General features: G+C 40.9%; 1 protein-coding gene across 14 annotated transcripts in view; it reads left to right on the forward strand.

Annotated features, from left to right (window-relative positions):
- Nucleotides 1-387: 387 nt before the first annotated feature.
- Nucleotides 388-23,019, forward strand: part of Satb1 (SATB homeobox 1) — a 95,242-nt gene continuing 72,610 nt past the window's right edge. For 3 of the 14 annotated variants that reach the window (XM_021243926.2, XM_087182238.1, XM_087182243.1), the window contains exon 1: nt 20,803-21,489. The gene's annotated coding sequence lies outside the window, so the exon portion shown is untranslated. Of the gene's footprint in view, nt 651-6,479; nt 6,597-20,523; nt 20,740-20,802; nt 21,501-22,781; nt 22,906-23,019 lie in introns of those variants that run through there. The other 11 variants (XM_013065360.3, XM_087182244.1, XM_013065363.3 and 8 more) reach the window with 7 other exon arrangements.

Raw genomic sequence — 23,019 nt, forward strand, 5'->3', positions numbered from 1 at the left:
GCTCGTTGTAGCCGGCGGCCGCCGAGGCTCTCACCGCCAGGGGGAGAAGCCGGGAAGGGCGCTGAGGAGGCGGGCCGGGCCCGGGCCGCCCCGCCGGCCAGTCCTCGCCGCACTAGCCGGGAGCGGCGGCGGCGGCGGCGGCGCGGGGTCCGCGGATCCCAGGGCGCAGCGTGCCCGGGCCGAGGCGCCGGGTCTGCATGTGCGCCCCGGCGGCTGCGGGCTCCCGCGGGGGGCGCCCCGGCCGCTGCGGTGCGCCTCCAGACTGCGGGCGCCGCGACCGCCCAGCCGAGAACAGCGCTCGCCGGCCCCTTCCCCCTCCCGCGCCCGCCCCCGCCCCCTCCCCGTCCCCCTCCCCCCTTAACATCTCCTCCCTCCCCTCGCCTCTTCCTTCCCTCGGCCCCGCGCGCTCGCTCGCTCGCTAGCTCCTCGCCTTGCTCTCCCTTTAAACGCCCACTTCGGATGGGGAAAGAAGACAACTTGCAGTCAAGTTGCAATTAACTTCCGCGGCAGCCGCAGCTTGGCGGCGGCGGCGGCAGACGAGGCTGTAGCCGCCGCCTCGGAAGTCCGACGCCGGCGCGCCAGCTCGGGAGCCGATCCTGGTCTCCGGCCCGCGCTCCACCACCACCGCTGCCCCCAGCGCTCATGCCTGAGTGAGTTCCGCTCCGTCGCCTGCCTTTCCCGTGCTGCTCGTGCTCTTCTAGCCCTGCGTGTGCCTCCCTTTCTCTTCCCTCAATTAATCCAAACTTCTCTGTAGCACCCACCCGCGGCGCCCCTGGCTGGAGCGGCTCCCCTCACCTCTGGGCGCCGGGCGCAGGTCTCCGAGCCGCCTCACGCGCGCACCCGGAGCGCGGAAGGGTGGGCCGAGGTGAGGGACAGCGGCCCGGACGCAGCGTGAGGATGCCCTTCGCTTCTCGGGGTGGGACGCCCCGGCACACCTGCCGGACAGATCCTGGCCGAACAAACTCCTTTGGGTCATCGGTGTGGTCCCTCTTAGACGATAAAGGGGAGTGGAAGGGGCCTAAGAAAGCGGATGGGCAAAGGGGGGGGTCTGTGTGCGCCCCGAGCCGGGCGGGCGCGAGGTGCCCAGAGGAGTGGCCTGGGGGAGTGGAAGCGTCCCCCGCCCGGCCGCGAGTCGCTCAGCATCCTTTCCCTGCTCATCTCCGCCTTCCTCCGAGCCCTGCCCGCGCGGCTGGTGGTGAGCGGCGGCGGAGAGGGGCCCGGGAAGTTTGTGACAACTTCTCCATCCCTGGAGCCACTCGGGCGCTCAAGTTGGAGCCTGGAGTTTGAGGCTGAAGCACTTTGCGTTTGGGCCCTCGCCGGCTGTTGCGAGATCGGTCGTGGACGGGCTGCTGGCCTGGACGCGGGTGTGGACTTGGGCTGGAGGAGGAGAAAGTGCTGGTCTCGGGGCCGGGACCTCGCAGGTGCCGCTTCGGGGTCTGCCGGCGCCCCCCCTCCTCGGTTCGGACCTCGAGCTTCTCGGGAGCTTCTCCGCCGCCGATCCCCCCCTCCCCCGGGCCGCTGAACCGGGTTTGGGGCAACTACTACGAGGGAACGAAGCAGGCTAGTGGCAGGTCAGGAGAGGGACACGTGCCTACTGGGGAAAGGCACTGAGCGGGACCCTCTCTGGGGATGACCCTGAAGACCGAGAGGGTAGAACTGTGTGGAGCCTCCTGGGAGGTTTGGGCTCTGGCCTCCACTAGGGCCACATTGTACTTACAAAGTGTCAACCACAGGGTCATCTCGCAGAGTGCCCTGGCTGGCAACTTTGACCTCTACGTCCTTCCTCAGAGAACTTTCTCGGCTGCATTCTGGATTTCTAGGCGCATGGTGTAAGACTTGGGCTCCACACGGTTGTGAAAGAGGGAAAACAGAAAGACGCCCGGTTCCCTGGAGAGATCCTTTCTGCCCAACTGACTGGGGTTGCAGGTTTACATCCTTGGAGGCCTGAGGACCTGTCTTTCCCAAGAGGATAGAGGAGGGGCTCAAGGATGAGTAAAATGCTCGGTGTCAGGTTTTGTCCTAAGCTGCCCCTGAAATTTACAGTGGGCTACAGACAGAGTAAGTCACCCTTCAAAACTTTATTGAAATTTACCCCCATCTGAAGTGGTTTTTCTGAGAATGTGAGATTTATTCTACCAAATACTGCTGCGATAAAAACATAAATAATCTCGTACTTTAAGTCTGAAGAAAGTCAACACTGAGGTGTTTGCTCTAAAAACCTTTACTAATCTCCTATGTGGTACTAGTGCTATGATTTAGCAGCAGTCCTTTATTTCTGTCGAATATTATTTTACTAGAACAGTAGTACATTCATATACTGGCTGCTCCAGTCTGCTGGCAAACATTAGCATTCAAGCTTACATTTTTGACAAATGTGCAGACAGGAATAGCATGAATAGGCATCTTAAATATTAACAACCTAAGCATCTGTTGTGAAACAAATTTAATATATTTACTCTGTTTTTCTCACATTGTTAGAAAAGGTTATAATAAGTGCATAATTTCAACTTTAGTTAGCAGAAGTAACTGGCTGTGTCTTTCACTACCTCTCCAAGTGTTTAACACAATCACTAGTCATAAATACTTTAATTAACTTGGTTAAGCACATTATTAAATATGCTTTAGACAGTATGCGTACAACGTAACATGTAGCTGCAGCAAAATATGTATCCTATTTGTGCACGTTTTAAATGACTGCATTTTATAAATATACCAAATATGTTTATTCTTCATTTCCATTTGACACTTATTACTTCATATTTTTCTAATAGAAACTATTTTAAATGTAGAGTTCTTCAGTCATATGTAATATATAATAGGTAAACAGTAGCTATAAAGTACAAAGCATTGTTGAATTTGAATATGACTACATGTAACAAGATTATGCAAGAGAAATAAAATCACTCCTCAATTTTGTATTCAGTTCTGAATAATGAATACAAATGATGGATGGAAAAAAAAGAACAAATAGGGATTTCCCTCCTAAAGTACTGGCTCCTTAAAATGTGTGTATGTAGGGAGGGATAAAGAAGACCTAAAAAACTTCCAAAAAGTCTGAATAGTTATTATCAGTATCAGTGCATTCCTCATTTTCCCACAAGCTGAAATATGTAATAAATAATAGTTCTTTGTCTATAAAAGTATTCAAAAGGAATGTCTTTTGTTCAGTTGTTGTAATAAATTAATATATTTTCTGGTTGATAATCTACAGAAGTAGTTCTTTTGTCTTCCAGCATCTTAAATAAGAACAACAACAAAAAAATTTGTTTATTTCAGCAAAGAGGTCTGTTGCTAGCTATATTAGCTGTATGAACCTGTGATTGAATAAGACATAATATACTGAATGATGGTTAAGAAGTACTACATTAAATTAGAAACAAATGAGATATCTGAAGGAGAATTTCAGTTTTGTGTATGTGTGTATGTGAGACAGGTTGTGGATTGTAAATTAGGCCTAAAAGGTCAAGTGACAAGCACCTGTTCCTCATTATTGTAAAAATCTTTGGTTACAAACACTATTAAGCTAAACACAACATGGATATACAGTAGGGACTCTATAAAGCACTCTAGTGGTTTTTCATCTGCTCTGTAAATTTCCAAAAGGGCCATACATCGATATGCCCTTTATGCACATATATCATTTCTTCCATACATGTTGTTGGAGATGACTGCAGTTAATGTTATATTAGTACTTGGAATTAGTGAAATACACAAGTGTATATGACTAAATCAATCTTCAGGTTATGTGTAGTTGAATTGAAAAACATTCCTTTTCAAAACCCCTTTCCCTTTAGAATCTGTTGATCATTTATCAGAATACTGTTGGTGTGCTAAATGGAAACCTTTTATACTTGCGTTTTATACTTTTTAGATGTGCCCCATTTTAAATGATGCCACAAAATGTTTTGCTTTTCACACATAAGGGGAAAATTAGTTGCTATATATCATAATAGCTTTGTGGGATTTACAAAATAGGAAGAAAATCCTCATGTGAATGCCATTAGGAAGCACATCTTCTGATCTTCAAACTTGGTGCTTCTCTCAGGAGCATTCAGAATTCTTCCTACTGGAATTAGGGAAGTATGGCTTGATTTTTATGAATGGTTTACTTTTAGGTATTTCAGAGAACAAAATAAGCATACATATGAAAAAGACCAAACTAGCACAGGTTACAAAATATTAAAGGTGCTAGTTGGCAGAGGAAGATTTTGAGTAAATTAGATAATTCAGATTATTAAATTCTATGTTATTTAAGTATATTCTTTGTCATTGTTTTTAAATAGTTTATGCTTATTATATTGTGTTCATTTTTAGCATTTGTGATCAGATTACACAACAGCCATTACTCTTGCTTTTCAAATTGATTTGGTTTTCAAACTCCCAAACTCTGCAATGATTTTAACAAATTGGTTTACATTTTGACAGATCAGAGTTAAGTTAATTAATAGATCAGGCACGAAAAAAATCATCACGGTAGGGTATATTTTCTGGTAAAATGAAAGTTATGTTTCAGCATGATGAGCATCAGGCTTCAGTAATCTGTTCCTCGTGTGGAATGAATACTTCCTACTTTGAGCTAGCAGGCACCTACTGTTTATTTACGCTGCATTAAACTGACAGCTCAGCAATCAGAGGAAAAATATTACTTACCTTCCTGAAGTAAATACCAGTTTATAGGTTAGTGCATGTATTTATATTCCTGTCACCACTAAATAACGGCTCTGTCTCCGTTTTAATATCTACCTGTGCTATAACCCGGGGCTTCTGACTCTTCCTGGTTGGGAGTAGGGGTTGAGAGGAGTTTTTCTTACCATTTCTCAGTGGCAAAACTTTAAAGAAAAGTAATTTCATTTCATTTCTGTCGTGTAAGAACCAGTTGAAAGAAATGTTATGCACTTTTACTTTGCATACCTTAACTGTAACATCAAAACTCCAAAAGAATCTGCATGCCACTTAAAATAGTCATCTTAAAGCAACCTCAGGACAGATATGTTCAAACACATTCAAGTGTGTGTTTGCTAAATTAACTTTCTGCAAAGTTCCAAATAGATTAAACTATTTGATTCCATAGATAATAACTGTGATAAAGAGCCTTCCCTTCCAAGTCTCAGGTGCAGTGCTTCAGTTTTTAATATTCTGTAAATATGAGTACAAAGTGGTTGATTGAGTCTCTTAGCTTCCCTCTGAAAATATTCCTGCCTCCCTCCTTTGTCTTTTTGTTAATCTCCATCCTTCAAATAAGTGAGATTCCTACTTTTTTGGATACCGAATATATTTGTTGTTTTCTTTTAGAGGTCCCTTCTCTTCCACAGCCCCCTTGAAACATCTAAATCCTGTTAAAGTTGAATTCCTAAACTCATAATTAACTTGAGGAAACTGCTTATTTCACTTAAATTATTTAAGAAGCTCTTACACTCATTGTCAGCACACAGTTGTCAATCTCAAATCATATATACACTGACATCAGAACAGAATATGGTCTTAATATAGCATATAAATCAAATCTGTTACACAAGCTTCTTTTGCTTCATTATACCAAAGAAAAAGTGTCTACTGTGGTAATTTATATATCATTTCTAACTGCTATTCTCAATGGTAAGTCTATTTAAACTTGATGTCTTCATAGAGTGTGATCAACACATTAACACACAGTATTTCGTACTCTTGAACTTATGCCAATGGTACCTTTTGCTGTTTATTTTTTTTTAAGTCTTTTTTAGGATCAGATATTTTATTTCAGAGTAAATAGATACAGCTTGTGTGTATATATATTCAGGGTGAGATTTAGTAGTGTAGCGTTTCTCCAGCATATTGGCCTATTTTTATTCTTTCAAGTTATTCTGTATCACTTCCACAGTTGTTGCTGTCTGAAGGTTTGTAACAGAAATTCTAATCACCTCTTTCAATGGACTTTCAAGGATGTAGTTCAGTTTATACAGTGATCTAGTTTAGTTAAGAGAGATCAAAATTAGTGAACTGGTTCCCAGGATTTATGTGCCTGGTTTCTGCTGAAATCAGTTCAGTCCAGTTATCTGACATTTGGTAGAGAAGTTTCTTATAATCAAAAATTAAGAGTTGGTTCAGTTTCCAGTGGAAGAAAGATCTTGCTGGATAAAAACATTTAACTATGCAATATTTTATTACAGGGTATCATTTACTTTAGAGCCTGCTTATTGTTGAATGTATTTTTGGAGCACCTAGGGGTATAGGTCCCCCATGAGGTTAAAATTCATGCAAAAGAGGCAGATGTCAGGCTGCACCTGGTTGTATCTTTACTAGAATGTCCGTGGAGGGGAGCTGGCCCCCCTCCTTTACGGCCCTAACCCCCCCCCCAGGTGTGCAGGAAGTAGAGGGCGTTGTATCCAGTGAAGTGGGTGGACTCTACCCAGAGCTATGACCTGATTTGTGGCGCACCCTCAGAGCTGCAGTAATGGTCCAGCTGCTTCACAGGCAACTGGTAACCAACTCATTTGGGGATGCTTCTGTGTTGCTAGCAGTGCCAGAGAGAACTTCCTTATTGTCACCTCATCAAAGACTACTTTTTCACATCTCTTCTGTAGGGCTAGATTCGGACAAAAGCCTCTGATATTTAGAGGGTAAGTGCCAGAAAAGTTCCTACAGTCAGTTCCATATGGACAGTCAGGGATACAGCCATAATGAGAGGCAGGCATTTAGTGTCCGGGGAAGGTCTATATGTTGGGATTTGCTTTTTCGCATCTATAGATGATTTGGAACCAGGTACCAAGAAAAATTCTTCAATGGGCATTCTTTTTGGAATGATGAGATATGGTAGTAGTCAGTCTCCCAGAGGAAATTATGAGACCTTCTTTTCTTGAGATATTTAAAGAAAAGTTAGTAATCTATATGATGGGGAATTCTTTAGGTGGAATTTTCCTAGAAAACAGGCATGTAATAAGTAGATTGCTAGAGATTCCTCTATAGTTTACTCCATGGTTTCTGATATGCTGTTAGCATGTAAATGATAATCTGGTCTTTTAATATTTATAGTGTTATGGACTTTAAAGTAAAAGAGGTCTTATGTTACAAATATGTTATTGTAATAATTACTGTATAAATAAGATAGAAGCTAGTGTATGCAGATATCTTGTAAAGTGAAGGTAGTCTTGAATATAGTATATCCATAATTAGCTGTTTGATGTTGAATGCAATTGAGTTTTCCTGTTCCAGTGAACCAGACAATGGGAATCACTGGGGATTAACAACAGGGCTATGTGAATCTTGATATATGGCAAGCTTCCCTTTCCTCAGAAAATATTTTATCAGTGAATGAAGTACTAAATCAAAATGTTTACAGTTTTAAAATTTAAAATAATCTGCAATTTCTTAAATGATCGAAGTGTTTACCTTTGTATTTTCACTAGCTGAAATGATACATGTTCTATTCAGTGGTAGACAGAGTCTCAAAACTGTGGGAAGAAAGAACAATATTTTAATAAGTATGCTTTTAAAAAAAAAATCTTAAAGGTGGGCTTCTTTTTTGGGTGGTTTAAAGGACTAAAAATAATTTAGAACATTATGTTAAAAGTTTAAAAATGACAGCCTTAGTTTGTATGGAGTCATTGTATTTTAATAATACTGTATGCTTATCAGTGTTATTAGAGCAGTAGACAGTTAATTACAGCCTTTTCTGAGACATGTTAACTGTATATTAACAATCATGTTAAAAAAGAATGATGTATACTCTTGCACACAAGCTGCTGCTTGCTAGACTCTTGGAAAAAAATTCTTTCAGAATGTATGGAGTCAAATTTTTGGTTCAGAATCATCAAAGATTTTTTTCTAAAGCAATTTAATTTTAAAACTTTTTGCTAGGTTAATAAAAATTTCTTCTTGTTTTTCTTTTCTTTCTTTCTTTCTTTCTTTCTTCCTTCCTTCCTTCCTTCCTTTCTTTCTCTTTCTTTCTTTCGTTTTTTGTGATTACTTATTGGCCTGATAGCTTTTGCTAGTGCCAAAATTGTTGCCCCTCAGCAGTTTTAGCTTTCCCATATTGTATTTTGAGATGTCCACATTTTCCTATGTTTTTATGACTTTGGTGAACATAAGCTGCTAAAAACTTATTGAGTTGATGTAGTCCCTCTTGATAATACTTTTGTGAAATCATTTTAGTCGCTGTTTTTTAATCAAATATTTTCTTAAAATTCCATATAACATAATATTTAAAAAATATTTGAGCAGCTGATTACATTGGGATTATTTCATTGTCTAAATCTCAAATCTGAGTTTTAGCTATGCTTTCTGATGTGGAAAAACAACAGATGACTGGAACTACAGGAGTTTAAGGCTGGATTTACCCTTACCTATACCATTCTGCCAAATTTGTTAACTAGTTGAAATCTCCTGTTTAACTTGAATTTGTATGCCTTGTAACTTTGTAAGATGGCACTTAAAAATGCCCTAGTATTCCTACTTTATCAAGTTCATAGATCTTGCTATTATTTCAACAAGGTACTAAGCTACAAAGAGAAATTACATTTATGTGTCTGTGCTATATAAAATAGTAGGACTTCATTCACAGCATTCTGTACCTCGTGGCTTGTACATAGTGAAAATTCATTAAAGAAGTGCTGAAGTAATCATAGAATAAATACTGAATGTAACTCATGCTGATAAAGATTTATTGGAAAAAAAGAGACTTTTCCTTCTCATTTTCTGTTTATACAGAGGTCATCTAAACACTTAATCTATGCATGCCTCAGTTTTCTGGATAATTGGATGCTTTTCTTTACGTGCTGTTGTCTCTCTGTTTTTCTTTTTTCTTTTCTTTTCTTTTTTTTTTAACAGTAACACCAGAGTTTCTGTTTTATCCTCATTGTCTGACCTCCAGGATTAGATTAACTGTCTCTGTTCAGGTTCATGGTCCTTTGGTGTTTGGTTGTGGTAACAAATACCAGAGTCAACTGAGAACTCTCCCCTGAGGTCTTTGCAGTTAGGCCACCATCAGGGGTCTTTCTGATATTCTAGGACCCCTGTACCACTTTGGACTAGTGGCCCAAGTTCAATCTTTGCTGTCTTTTCCTAGTAATGATTTTTTTTCAGGATCCCATTGAATACATATCATTTCTGATTATTGCATAAAAAACTGTAGCTATATGGACATTGTTTAAAAAATATTCTAAGATTCAGGGTGCTTATGTTAATGAAGATTTCACTGCATTCCTTAAAACTAATATTGGAGTTGCCATAGGGTTGAATTACTACATGTAAGACATTCCAAAAAGTTCCTGGCATTCTATGAAAGTTACCTAAAAAAGATACTTCCTTCTGAATTTTATTTTATTTTTAAAACGTGTGGGGCTATTTGTAAGACATTCTTGTTTAGTCACACAAAAGAAAGTATTCTTTAGGTGGTGCACTGCTGGATGACCTATTACATTGTCATGCACATTCTGTCTCTTTAAAAACAGTCTCCTCTATTTGCCCTATTAATTGTTGATATGTTGCCATCCGCGAGACAAAAATTAGAGCTGTAATTAAATAATCATGTGATGCTCCTTAGTGCCAGTGAGAGCAAACTCATTTTTCCAGGCCCTGATGGTCACTGATTATTGTATTACTACTGGCTTGCTTTATTTTTTTTAATGATTCTCTGTCTGTAGCTTGCCTAACTATTCTCCTTCTTTTCAAAATTAAAGAAAGTGGAAAACGTTCAGCCAGCTAATTGACTAGAGGTCTGCAGGGATGTAAAGTACCTGGAATACCTTTTTTGCTTTTGGTCACCTGGTAGTTTCTTTGGGGAGGCTCCATCAGTGGTGTGGTTGCCTGCCATTTAATTTACACTGGTGTTTTGGCTGGGATGGAGGCATATGGGGAATGCCAGGAGAATTACAAAAGGAGCCGGGTATTAAAATTCAGAAATGATTAAAATTGAAATAAAAGGATGCTGCTTCTTTGCCAGTACTCTGGCAGTCATAATGACACATAGAGATTAGTTTCCACCTTCATCTTTTCCTTCTTTCTCATTTCCTCGTTTATTGTTGACACATTTTCCTTATGTCTGTCTCTCATCTCTGTATCTTTTTGCACCATTATGCAATCCTACTTCTCTCTCTTAAGCATGGAGAAGCCTACTTAACCTTATTATAACAGTAACAGAATAGGTTATTAATATTTAATATGCACATGATTAAAATTTCTCTCCCTTAAACATAGGTCAGCTGTATTATTATTAACCGGCATGTAATTTTTCATTTAAAATATTCTTATTCTGCCTTGCTGTTTCTGAAATGCAGTCTACTTTAGTAGTGATTTAATACATAATGTTTAGAAAACTGTGGTCGGCTAGTGAGAAAAGAACTTACCAGTCATGGATAATCAATTATGCATGAATTCAAATGTAACAGATGGAATCTGGTGAGTTAAAGTTTCTCTTTGCCTTAGTGGTTTTTTTTTTTATTTGTTTGTTTGACACCTGTCTCTTATATATAGATAAACATCTAGCGTAGCATGTGAGAAATTTCCTTCTGCCTTTATTTTCTCTTTAGAGTGAAGTTAATTTCTTAAGTCAAGTCAGAGAATTTTTCCATCAGGTCTTAAAGATTATCAGATTCTGTCCCCTCATTTTATAGATATGGAACCTGATCCTGCTTAACTAATGAAGGATCACTCAGCTAGCTAGTGGAGTAAGAAGCAAGACACAAATTTAGTTTTCTTGTCTTTTCTCCACCACTTTCCCCGCATGTCATTTATCTTTTCTGTTGTGGGAGTTGCTTAGTAATAGAGGTGGTACATTAACTGGGTTTTAAAGGATTTCTCATTGAAACAGTGGTAGACTAGTTGCAAATTATGTAACATTCCCTTCCACGACATGCAAATGTTATCTGTGTACATTTATTTTATGATATACATATTATGTACACATTTATTTATACTTGGATCCTGGCCAAACAACTGGATTTCTCACATCTATTAAGAATGCCACAAGATTTGGTTTTGTAACCTGAATTGTGGCATATGCTAGTTTGGGAAATGCACTTAGCTTGCAGTGTGGTAAATTTCTAGTGACAAATACCATTTGTGCAAAGTGAATTAAAAAGTTACTTTTGAGGGTCTTATTACCTCCAAGGAGAGATAAGAAGCTCAATTTTTCATTAAATATAACATGACTATGTAGAGTTTGTTCAATTGCAGAAGAAATAGAAAAGAGTAGCTATTGATCATCTTTAAAACAATGCAGTCTCAAAACAGTTATAAGCTGGTCCCCATCAAAATTTTTTGTAAATATGTTTTTTGTTTCTCTCCTACATGTATATATACACAAATGAAAGTACTTGTTACAAAATAAATAAAAATAAATGATTAAAAAACAGAATCAAGGCTCTCCAGTTCTTTTATAAAAGTTATATTGTAGCATTATTTATAAACTTTTTCCTTCATATTAGCTGGAAATTTGCATGCATGTTTACAGTCCATGTTAATTTTCTAGTGAATTAAATTTGAGGAGGAGGAACAGATAGGTAAATAGGTATGCTTTAGCTATACTGTGAAACTATTTTTTTGCATTTTAGTTAATACTTTTACACATAAATGTCTTTAATTTGGCTTTGCAGTGTATTAATATTGCTTAGTGGTGCATATAAGAATAAAATGCATGTACAAAGGTGTTAAGTGTCAAATAATCTCCATCATTTAATACAAAAGACCTTGATATAAAAAGCAAAAGAAATAGATGATATAGAACAATATATAGCATATGACAGGACAAAATATTTCTAATTGTTGAATAAGAAATAAATATACTTTAACACTTATTACTATCACTTAAAAGTAACAGACAAAATTAAATGTACAGGCCTTTTAGAAATGTTATTTTATTTGAAAATAGAATCTATTTTTAAAGCCTTCATATGTAAGCAATTTATAAATTATTAGACTACATTTATACATGTGTTATAAATGCAGTTGTGCTGCATATAAGTATGTGACATTTTAAGTACCATTTAAGTGGGAAGGTGTAATATTGCATGAATGTAGTTAATTTTTACTGCTTTGAAAAACATCTTAAAATTTTTGGATGCAATATACTTTTTTTTGCTTCCTGTCTTTATCAAGGTATATTGAATAAAACCATCTTGCACTGGAGGACCCTCAAATTGGGTGAGACCTTGGTCTCTAATTGCCAGTCCATGTTAATTATTTTTGGGTCAGGTATTTGTCATAGTATTAATTATCTAGCATAGACTGGACTGTGGCTGTTAACAGGTAAGGACAAACAATGAAAAGTTGGAGGGGGGAGGAGATTGTTTATTGTAGCTTGTTGTCTCTCAAGTTTGGCATGATATTTTCATGATAATATATTTTTTGTCAAATTTGGGATTAGATGAAAGATTGTTTTGCTTTTTTAAAAAATCTTGGTAAAATATATAACAAAATACGCCATTTTCATGATTTTTAAGTGTACAGTGATATTATATTCACAGTGTTATACCACTATTACCACAGCTGTTTTTAACTCTTTTCCATCAAGTCAAATAGAATGTGCTTTAGTTTGAATTTAACTTGCCTTTCACTTCAGCAAATGTCAAGCATTATAGTGGTGTTTGTTCAGATGTAACACATTTGTTCACAGTGTTGGCTTTCCTTTCAAATGGACAGTCCCTGGTCTAGTGTCTTGTCCTATTGGACACAGAGAGCAGTACAAAGACATATTGCCTTTGGCTGATGGTCTCACAAAAATGACCTGGTCTAGGATTTACGCTCATTGTAACCTCAAATTCTTCCTATCTACAACTGTAACAGAAAAATTACAGTAATGTTCTTATTTCTAAGGTTGATGTGTTTTGGCTAAACGTTGATTGGGAAAGGTTGCTGTTTTGACTTTGTTGGAATTAAAATCCCCTGAGTTTCTTGCCAGTGTTGAAGGTGTATCAGCTAGGATTGAGATGCCCTGCAGTTGGCTCCAGGGCAAGTACATTGTGAATGCTTTGGTTTTGCTCAAATGCAATGACTTAGTCTGAAAGTAAATTGAAGTTTTCAGACATTTAAGGAGAAGCCCACTCCAGATTGGTGAGGAGAGGGTCACATTCAACTGTGTTGAAAAAAGAATTAGAGGAAACTCGGATGGTTCCGGCTCCAGTAAATAATAGACTGGGTTTAGAATTGTACTTCCATGTGTAATTTTGTGGTTAGTCGCTTATGTCTATGATGATAAATCACATACCTGCACAGGATTTCTGGCACCCCAGTAAATCTCAAGCAAGTGCCCAAATGCTAATTTATCATGGTTCCTCAAATAGCATACCTTTATTCGCCAAATCAGTGATCTAATGGCTTGTCCCCCCCCTTTTTTTACCCTTTTTATGATTTTTTGTTTGAACAAGTGGCTTGCCTCCATATACATTTCTTAAATTTTTGGTCATGGACGGTTCCTAGAACATACTTATCTTTTCCAGCTGACCCTGACCCCAGGATTGGTTTAAAAATCTTACCTCACCGGTGTTCTAGCAGGCATATTTAATTCCCTGTCTCTAACACAGGACCCAAAACAGTGGATGCAGAACCTGGCTCAACCTCAGAATCACCAGGGAGTTTTAAAAAGCAGCCTGGCTTTTCTCCTCAGTTACTCTGTTTTAATTGCAGTGGGGTGCAGCCTGGACATCCTGATTGTGATCCCTGCACCTGGCTTTACATCCTAAGGTAGTTAAGCAGCATTCTTAGAAGCACTCCTGCATAAAAACAGTTCTTGAATTTCTTCCCAGTGGTGGCAGGCACAGTGAGAGACTCCAGGAGTATATGTATATTTAAGAAGCCTCAGGATGCTTATTGCTTTGCAGTTTGGAGGTTCCGACATAAATACGGAATGCCACAGTGCAAGCAGGACAGGCAGTGTGATGGAGTATCAAAGGGAATACCAACAGCTGGAACAGGCTTTGGACAAAGACCAAAAACAACTGCATATCAAAGAAGATAGCAGAAGGAAGGTCCTCATGAGAGAGCACAGGAAGGCACTCCCAGAGCCAAGGAACCAAAGGAGGCATTTTGAAACTAGTTGTTAAGCACTTTGGTGGTGATCTTTCTCCACAGTGGTGAACTCAGCCACACCGTCAGAAATCTTTCCTACTCACTATTTAATTTTGAATCTAGGTCTAGATCGAAACACCAGTTTCGGTGGAATTTTTACCATTGTGCTATCTTAGAGAAATGATTCATTCCAAAATCTATAGGAGGAAAGGTAGCTTTAAAAAATTATCTAATAAAATTTTGCTAATAAAAATAATATTTCTGAATAAAAGGACCAAATGTCTTCTCAGTTTCTAGGAGTCAACTACAATGGCCATTGTTATCTAGATCTCTTAAACTAGTATAAACATTGACCTTTCTTTGCTCTGCTATAATAATGACCTTTGTCTATTAAAACTAGATCATAAATTACCAGTGGGTTTTTACATCCACCCCAAAGTAATTAGGAAACAACTTTTGATCACTGTCAGTCAGGCTATAACTGAAACCCAACTTATTTGGGGCAAAACAAAAACAAAACTCTTTAAGCCCTATATTTAAAGTTCATTATCATTACTCTTTTATCTTTCCAGCAACATTCTCCAGGCTTTTGTCATTATTTTCTGCAGTATACCATTATTTGTTCGGTATCTGGATGCCCTCCCAGTTTGAGTAGGTTCAGTATCTACAATTAAACCTTCCAAGGAGCCAGTTCTAAGGGCAGCTATGCTTACTCAATGTGAGGGCTGGAGGTAAGGGTAGGAATGACTGGTTTTTACCTTCACGGAGGAGATATTTAAATGCTCATGCAAAGCAACATTTGGAGTAACAGCATATTATTCCAAATGTATTACAGGACCCTTCCAAGTACAGACATGTCCAGAAAGTTGTCTTGAATTGGTGTTCGGCAGCCCACAAGTCTCATTCCATGCAGCTGTGTACAGATCCTTGAACACATTCTAAAATGGAAAATGATCTTGGTTCAGACATCATTAGAGTGTCTGAAAGCCATTCAGCATCTCTAAGACTCCTCCTGACCTGGTCCTAGATTCACTTTGTTTTTTATACAACTGTTTTAGGTAAGCACTGTTCAATAGCATTTTCTGCAGAGGGGAGAGGTTCTATAATCTCTACTGCCCTTTAGGATAACAACTAGCCATATCAGGCTATTGAGCACTTAAAATATGTTGGAGGAACTAACTTACAAATGTTATTTAATTTTAATTCAAATTTAAATGACATAACCACCTTCTACACTGTTTCCTCAGTTCTGCAATCTTTGAGAAGTATTGTTAATACAATTAATAATGGAAATTGGTTGCAAGTGGTGCTATGAACTTTTCATTTCTGTATATTCATAATGTAAATATTATTAGGATACTGCATTAAGTTCTTGGTAAAATGGCAGTGAGCAGAGACTTCTCTCATAGGGCTTATAGTCTAATAAGGGAGATATTTATTAAGCCAATAATTATCCAAATTGTTAATTAAGACTGTTACAAAGGAGAAATACGAGATACTATGAGAGTATATAATGGAGGCCAAAACTTCTTGTAGGATTAATCAGAGTTTAGTCAGAGAAAAGCATGAGGCAGCCTCCCTCTCCAAGTTTAGGGCTGGGTTACTTACTGTAAGGCAGCTACCCTGTGCCATGCCCTGGGCACTGATTTGTATGCTGAAGCTACATGCACACACATACTGCAGACTTCTGAACTTGAGCAAGTAAATTCTTTCCTAAACTGTATGCAGCTGTAATGATGTGGGTCATAGATAATATGTGATAAGAGGCTGTAAATGTTTACAGGATATTGCATTTCCTCTCCAATATATATTTTGACAAAGTTGTTAGGGCTGCAGCCCCAGCCATCATTCCTCTGTGCTCTTACAAACTGGTATTTGGTCCATTCAAGAAATAATGTGGAGGGTGGGAATGTAGCTCAGTGTTAGAGCACTTGCCTAGCAGCGCAGAGCTCTAGGTTCAGTCCCCAGGAGTGGGGGGAAAAACAAGTGGAAATGAGTACTGACAACCCAGACAGACAAAATGAGACACATGACAGCAAAGCATATGCCTTAAATAGACGTCCTTATATGGCCAGAACAAACCATATTCCCAGAATTCATATATGGAAAACACCACCTGCAGCTAAAGCCAAAAAACAGAGTTGACATGACAAAAAGAGCAATATGCTATATAAATTGTGCTGTCTTTAAGAGTATAGAGATAGCCAACTGTATTTGAATTTAAAAAGATGAAAAAATGTCCTTAGAAAGTGTTATGGTGGTAAGCATTGCTTTACTAAGTCACTGGAGGAGTTGCTATATCTTAAAAGCATTTGAATTCTAAATGCTTTCACTGTTACAAATGTGTGTGCTATTCAGAACTCTGAATGTGTTTTAATGCTTTCAAATATCTGCCCGCATGTTTATCTTAATATGTTGCCATCTGAAACATGCAGTGGTCCTTTCATTAAGTTTTTAAAAAATCTTGTATATCTGTTACAACAGTTTGTCTTTGCTTCCTTTGTGTAGCCAGTTTGAATGCCCCTTTGCTGAGAGAAATTGATGCACTTCATTTTAAGTATATGTCCACATGTTAAATAGTTAATGTATTTGAGTTGAAATATTTCATGTTTCTGAAGTTTCCTATTTTGATGGGAAATTTGTAGTTTATTTTAACTTTTTTGATTACTGTGTTGCCTCTCTGGCCAGATGAAAGATGCCTGTGTAGAATCAGTTGATGGCCCCATACCATCATAACTTTTCTCACATATGCCTAGGAAGGTAGGATTTTTCTCATTATCTTTCTGTTTTCTTCTTTTTTTTTTTTTTTTTTGATACTGGGGATTGAACTTGGGACCTTGAGTTTATAAGGCAGGCGCAGGAACCACTGAGCAAATCCCCGGCCCTCTATTTTCTTTTTTATTTTGATCAGGGTTTATACTGGCCAATAATCAGTGGTTATAATAAAATATTCTGAAGTAGTAGATGATGTATATTAAGTTCATCAATGTGCATCACTAGGGTATAACCCTCATATGCCATTTGGCTTCTTACAGTCATATAGTTCAGAATAAAGAATGTGCTTTAGGGAAAATTAATATATACATAGGTCCACAATGCTACTATATTGTTACTTTTTATAATAAAGTCATTATTAATTGCCTTTATGCTCATTTATTCAGTTTATCATTTTCCAAGGCAATGAAGTCCTTATTACCTTTATCTTTTATGTTTATGAATAGGTTTATGATTCCCAGATAAAAGGTGCTATTCAAATTTAAAGACTACTATTTTAATTCCCATATTACCTTAGCATTGATCAGGTCTTTAGGAGACTTAAGGCAATCAAGAGGCATTTTGTCTTATTTATTTGTGTAAAATGATGGGATAAACATATTTACAGTATTTTAGTCTAATTGTCTTAATATTGATATTTTTAGTAACCTTTTTAAAGTGTTCTTTTCTCTTAGCTCAAATTTTGTTTTGCCCAACAGCTTCCTTTTCATCTCTTTCTTTTTGAAAGTATTTAACTTGAGGTTAAGTTACATGGGCAGGTAATATTCTTTTGTAGCCAGTTTTTTGCCATTGTTTGTTAATTTGTCCAACATGGTATTAGAATCCACTGTCCCTACTGACAAGTCAGGTTTCAGGGAAGCATGTGTGGCATTACCAATATGAATCAACTACTAAAATATCCATATCAGAAATTTAAAATTTAACCTATTATATTTTTTAAATGCCTTTATAGAGGTTTTTTTTTTAGACAAGACCAGCTTTGACTTCACTTCCTAGCCCAAGCTGGCCTTAAACTCACAGATAGCCTCCTGCTTCAGCCTCCTGAGTGCTGGGATTGCCGCTGTGCACCACCATGCCTGGGTGGTTTTCTTTTTAATATCAGATGTTTTTATACGTTTAAGTATCTCTCACACAAGTGGCACATTTTACCATATTTGTTTTTCTGATATTGATATATTTTTCATAGCTTAAAATAGTCTCCTCCATATTTCCACACATTTCAGCTTTTAAAACTTGTAATATTATTTAGGTTTTTAAAGAAGATTGCCTTAAATTTCTTTTCTGTTTTGGATGCTGTTTTGTATTTGATCATCATATACTCTTCATTTTGCTCAAGGCTTAGATATATGTGTGCCAAGACTCAAGGTTACCTTCCTCTATTTTGACTTAACCTTTCCGGTTTGTGGGTGAAACTTGGGTGTTATTAGTTTTATATTTTCATTGTGTTTCTCCTAAACTTGTCCTCCCCCAGGAGGCCATAATTTCCTATACTTTTATTTCTACTTTACCTTCTGCTTTTCTTAGATTTCTTGTGTAAACAGTGTGTCTAAGAGTGTATTGGTAGCTTTAAAGAGCTTAATTTGCATATTTCCCTCTTATCTCACTACTTGTGCTAACTTGTTGCTTTTTTTATGTGTAACAAAATGTTTATCTGACTGATTTTTCTCTTTTCCCTATCAGTGTATTCTCCAAAATAATTCTTTGAACAGTTTTGTTCTTGTTTAATGATTAACTGCCGTTAGGGTGCTAAAATGGTGGTATTAAAACCTAAGCTATAAATGATACGTTTCTACTTTAGCTGAGATTGTACTGTTCATCATTTTTATATGAACTGTATTTAATAGATTATCTAAATAAGAAGATCACACTTATGTGATAATGAGTATTGATTTAACTGGGGAATTTATCCTGTATTACTGCATAAGTATTTATTGCTAGACAGATGTATTTACCAACCTACACTTGTCTTTCACCCGGTATAAATTATTTTTTAAAAGATGACACCTTTCCTTTCTAATAGCAAATCAGATGTCTTTTTCAAGTGACCCACATTTTGTTTGATTCGACAACTATGGGCGTCGTATTTCTTTTTCCAAAGTATTCTGTGCCTCTGACTTGGACAACAGGCTCTTACTCCACCGTTGTTTTTAAGGTTCACTCTTCAACAGTTTAGGGACCACCCTCTTCTGAGAATAAATACTTGGGAGAGCGTTTCCAGGCTCCTGGCCTTTATTGCCCTGCAAACGTTTCTGCACTCTTTGCGTCTCCGGAGCGATCGCCTCCCGACTGTCCCCGGCGGCCACTTCCTGGAGTCTCCCCACCTCCAAGCCAGCGCCGGTCACCTGGCGTCCTGGCCCCTCTCCCGCGGGCCGTGCACCCCACCCCGCCAGTCCCCCGCGTGGCCGCCAGCGACGCTCCCGGCGCGTTCCTCTCGACGGCTTTGTGGCGTGCGGGTGGCTGGGTAGTTCCCCCGGCCCTCGCCCCCTCCTCCCGTCACTTTCGCTCCCGCCCCCGCGCGGCGCCGCCCCCGCTCCCGCCCCCGCGCACACCTGCCCTCCCGCCCTCCGCCCGCGCGCCCCGCCTTCGCCGCCCTCCCTCCTTCCCCTCCCCTCCCCGCGTCCCCTCCTCTCGCTCCGCTCCGCTCCGCGCGGCGCAGCGCCGCGGCCGCTGCCAGGGAAGACCCTCGCCTCCTCCCCTCCTCGCTCTCCCCGGCGCGCTGGCGGCGGCCGGCGCAAACCCTCGCGCGGCGCCCTGTTATTCTGGGTATTGTGTGTAATAAATGTCGGGCCGCCTCACTCCAATCAAGCTCATTACAAATTCGTGCGCGCCCCGGGCCGGAAACCGTGCGCTCCCCACCCCCACGCGCACTCATTCACGAGTTACTCAGCGAGGCTCCAACTCGCCGCCCCCGCCCCTCCCCAGTCCCGGCCCTCCAGCCCGGGTTTTAATCCCCATCCCTCGCCGCGCCGTGCACCCTGCCCCCCGCCGCCGCCGTCCCCGCCGCTCGCGCCCCTTCCTCCTCCTCCTCCCCCTCCGCCGCCGCTCGCTCCCGCTCCCCGGACGCGGCGGAGCAGCCGGCCCCGCTGGGGAAGCTCCGGGCGGCGGCGGCGGGCGGGCGGCCGGGAAGAGGCTCCGTGCTCGGGCTGGGGCTGCGAGCGGGGTGATTTTGTATTAAAATGAGGAGGAGGAAGAAGAGGCAGCCACAGCGGCGGCGGCGGGAGCAGCAGGAGCAGGCGCAGCGGCGGATGGGGCTGCAGCCCGGGTGGACGCGCGGAGCCGAGCGGGGCACGGCGGCGGCGGCGGCGACAGCGGCCGGGATGAGTCAACTCCGCGTTTAATGGGGGCAGCGACGGCGGCCAGAGCGAGGAGCGAGGCGGCCCCGCGCGCCCGCCCTCCGGGACTCGCGCTCACACGCACGCACACACGAGCGCACACACACACACCTCTCCCTGTGCCACCCGGCAACGACCGGCCTCGTCACAACAACAACAGCAGCAACAGCCGCCCCCCGCCCGCCCGGGGCCGCGCGTGGGGCTGGGCCGCTCCAGAGGACGCTGTCCGCCTCCCCCTCTCCTCTCGGGAAACTCCTGAGCAGTTTGGTGGGGTTTCGGGGCTCCTTTCTGCCCCGGTCCTAGTGCCATTGTGGTGCTCGTTGTTTACCTCGGACTCGGGCTGAGGGGAAGCTGGGCGACTTTTGGGGGGAGGGGGCGGGGAGCGCGTCGCCGCCGGCCGCGGCGGGGGCTGGGTGCGCCCCATCTTCCTCACCCGCCCCAGCCCTCTGCTCCCCCTCCCCGGGCGCCCGAGACGCGCGCAGCCCCGCGTCCATGGGCAGGGACAGGGTCCTCCGGGCTGTTGTCAGCGAGGGCGGGATCAAAAGTGGCATTTTAGTGCCTTTCCGGGGCTTTTCCGGCCACCCCGTGTCCCTCACTTTCCAGTCCCCTGGTAGATGCCCTCGTTGGGGGTGCGGGGCTGTGGGAAAAGTTTAAGGTTTGTTAATCTTAGTCGCAGTTGTGGGGCGGGGTGGGGGCGCCTGGGAGGGAGGGAGGGAGGGTGGCGAGGTGGCCTGTCCTTCTCCGCGTTCTCGGGTTCCCGGGGAATAATAACGCAAGTGACAGCCAGAAGTAGACTTTCTGTGCTCGCTCCGAAGAACCCGAGGGAGCGGGAGGGAGAAAGAACCCCTTTTTTCTCTCTCTCGCTCTCTTTTTCTGGAGACCTTGTCCGCAGTGATTTATTTATTTTTTCTTTTTAAGAGAACCTTCAGTCACCACCTCGCCTCCCCAGCACCACCACAGTGTACAGCTCCTAACGGGTTTTGCTTTGTTTTTACGACCCCCCCCCCCCACGAATCACTTGTCAGATCAATTTTATCTTCTCCTCCCTACCTCCCACTCTCCCCTCCTCCCCATCGAAAACCCTGTTCTCTGAGGTTAGACATTTTACAAACCATATATATGTTGTTTTCTGAATTGTGATTTTTTTTTTAAACCCCTCTCCCATGGCTACTCCGGTAGACCTTTATTTCTGCCCTTCCCCCGCTTAGGGGGGCGGGAGTAGGGGAAGAGAAAATAATACAATTTCAGGGGAAGTCGCCTTCAGGTCTGCTGCTTTTTTTTTTTTTTTTTAATTAAAAAGAAGGGATATAGAAAACATCAGTCTTGAACTTCACTTCAAGAACCCCGGGCTGCAAAGGAAATCTCCTTTGTTTTTGTTATTTATATGCTGTCAAGTTTTGAAGTGGTGAGTTTCAGGTCGGTTTTGCTAATTTCACTCAGTAAAACTGCAGTGTTTCTGTTTCTAGATAGTACTTTGCTTCTTTGTCTCTTTAAAAGGTCACAGTGAAAGCTTGGCCTGGATCGTGCCGGCCATATGGAATGGATAAGGGCACAGTCTCTTAATTTGTGATTATGGGGTTCAGTGGGGAGGAGAGAAGCGATCCAGTAAGGAACTCATTGAAAAGGATCCCACAATGCAAAAACTAGGTTCTTGAAAGAGGAATTTCGTGTTTTTCTTTCTTTTAAGGAAATAATTGCTGAGGCTGAGTTCACTGTTTTATTCAGTAATTATCATATATGGTCTTAGTTTATGGACAGGGAAATGGGATTTTGACAAAATAGCCTACATTGTGTGTGCCAAACAGACGTTACACTAAAATGGGTTTTAAAATGTGTAACTCAAAAGAAACTCTTCAGCCTGGCATCTGTTGAGACCATAGTTAGTTCCCGCTGCTGTCAGACCGTGCCAGGCCTGTTGGAGGTTGCTCTTTTTCAATTCCAAACTGAGGTTTGGTGAACTTTAGCCTTGGGCATAGTTTAAAGGAGTAAATTGGGTGTTTTATGTGCATGTAATTTTGCTTTATAATGTAAAGCTTTTTATGGGATGACTTAGAGTTAATAGATGCTTCTAGGTGGGTATTCAGAGGACAGTTCTGCATGACCTATGTGATGTTTTGATTGTCAATACATTAACTAAATTATAATCTATCACTTTCATTGCTGTACAGTTTATAATGCTGTTAAGCCTCATGATTACTTAATATGTTTTGTGGTGTTAACTTTGATGCTGTTGTCTACTTTTTTCTTCTTTTTTTCTCTTGAGTTTCCTCAAGGGTTAAAGATTTCTCTTTTGAAATCATATGTTTTAAAATTCAGCTTCTCTCTGTTAAGGCAACCAATTTTAGAGAAAGCAGTTCTGCATTATAATCCACATGAAACATTATAAAGAGTGTTTTGAATAAGTTAGTAATCATCACTCTCTAATATTGGCTTTAGACTGCAGTTTAATATAATGGAAAAGAGTAATCTTGGTAAAAAGTGGTTTAAAAAGGCGCATTTATTGTTAATGAACCTCATAACCAAAAACAGATGGGACCCCGATCAATGGTAAACCTTTAGTTCTCAGTGTGCCACCCTGGAGTACAAAGATAAATAGCTATTATTATTTCTCAAACTTTATAGTTCTTCAGTTGGCATGCTTAAGGTTGCTTTTAAACCTCCAGATTAACATCGCTGTCTTCTTTCTTGATTATATAGGATGAAGTAGTCTGTACTTAAAACAAGAAAAAAATGTTTACAGAAAGCCATACTCATACAAACTGACTTAGGTATAATTTTTTAAAAATACAAGATATGTCAAATTAATACCTAGGAAAAATTGGTAATTATCATATTCTCCTTTTCCTAAATATGTTTTCCTTAGTGTTGATATGCCCAATACTTTATGGAAATAATGATGAAAGTTCAAAATTTACTCACCTGCTCTTACAAATTC

This window comes from Heterocephalus glaber, unplaced genomic scaffold (assembly GCF_053883595.1).
Source record: "Heterocephalus glaber isolate CG9 unplaced genomic scaffold, H.glaber_assembly_v1.0 deba00001472, whole genome shotgun sequence".
Classification (NCBI taxonomy): domain Eukaryota; kingdom Metazoa; phylum Chordata; class Mammalia; order Rodentia; family Bathyergidae; genus Heterocephalus; species Heterocephalus glaber.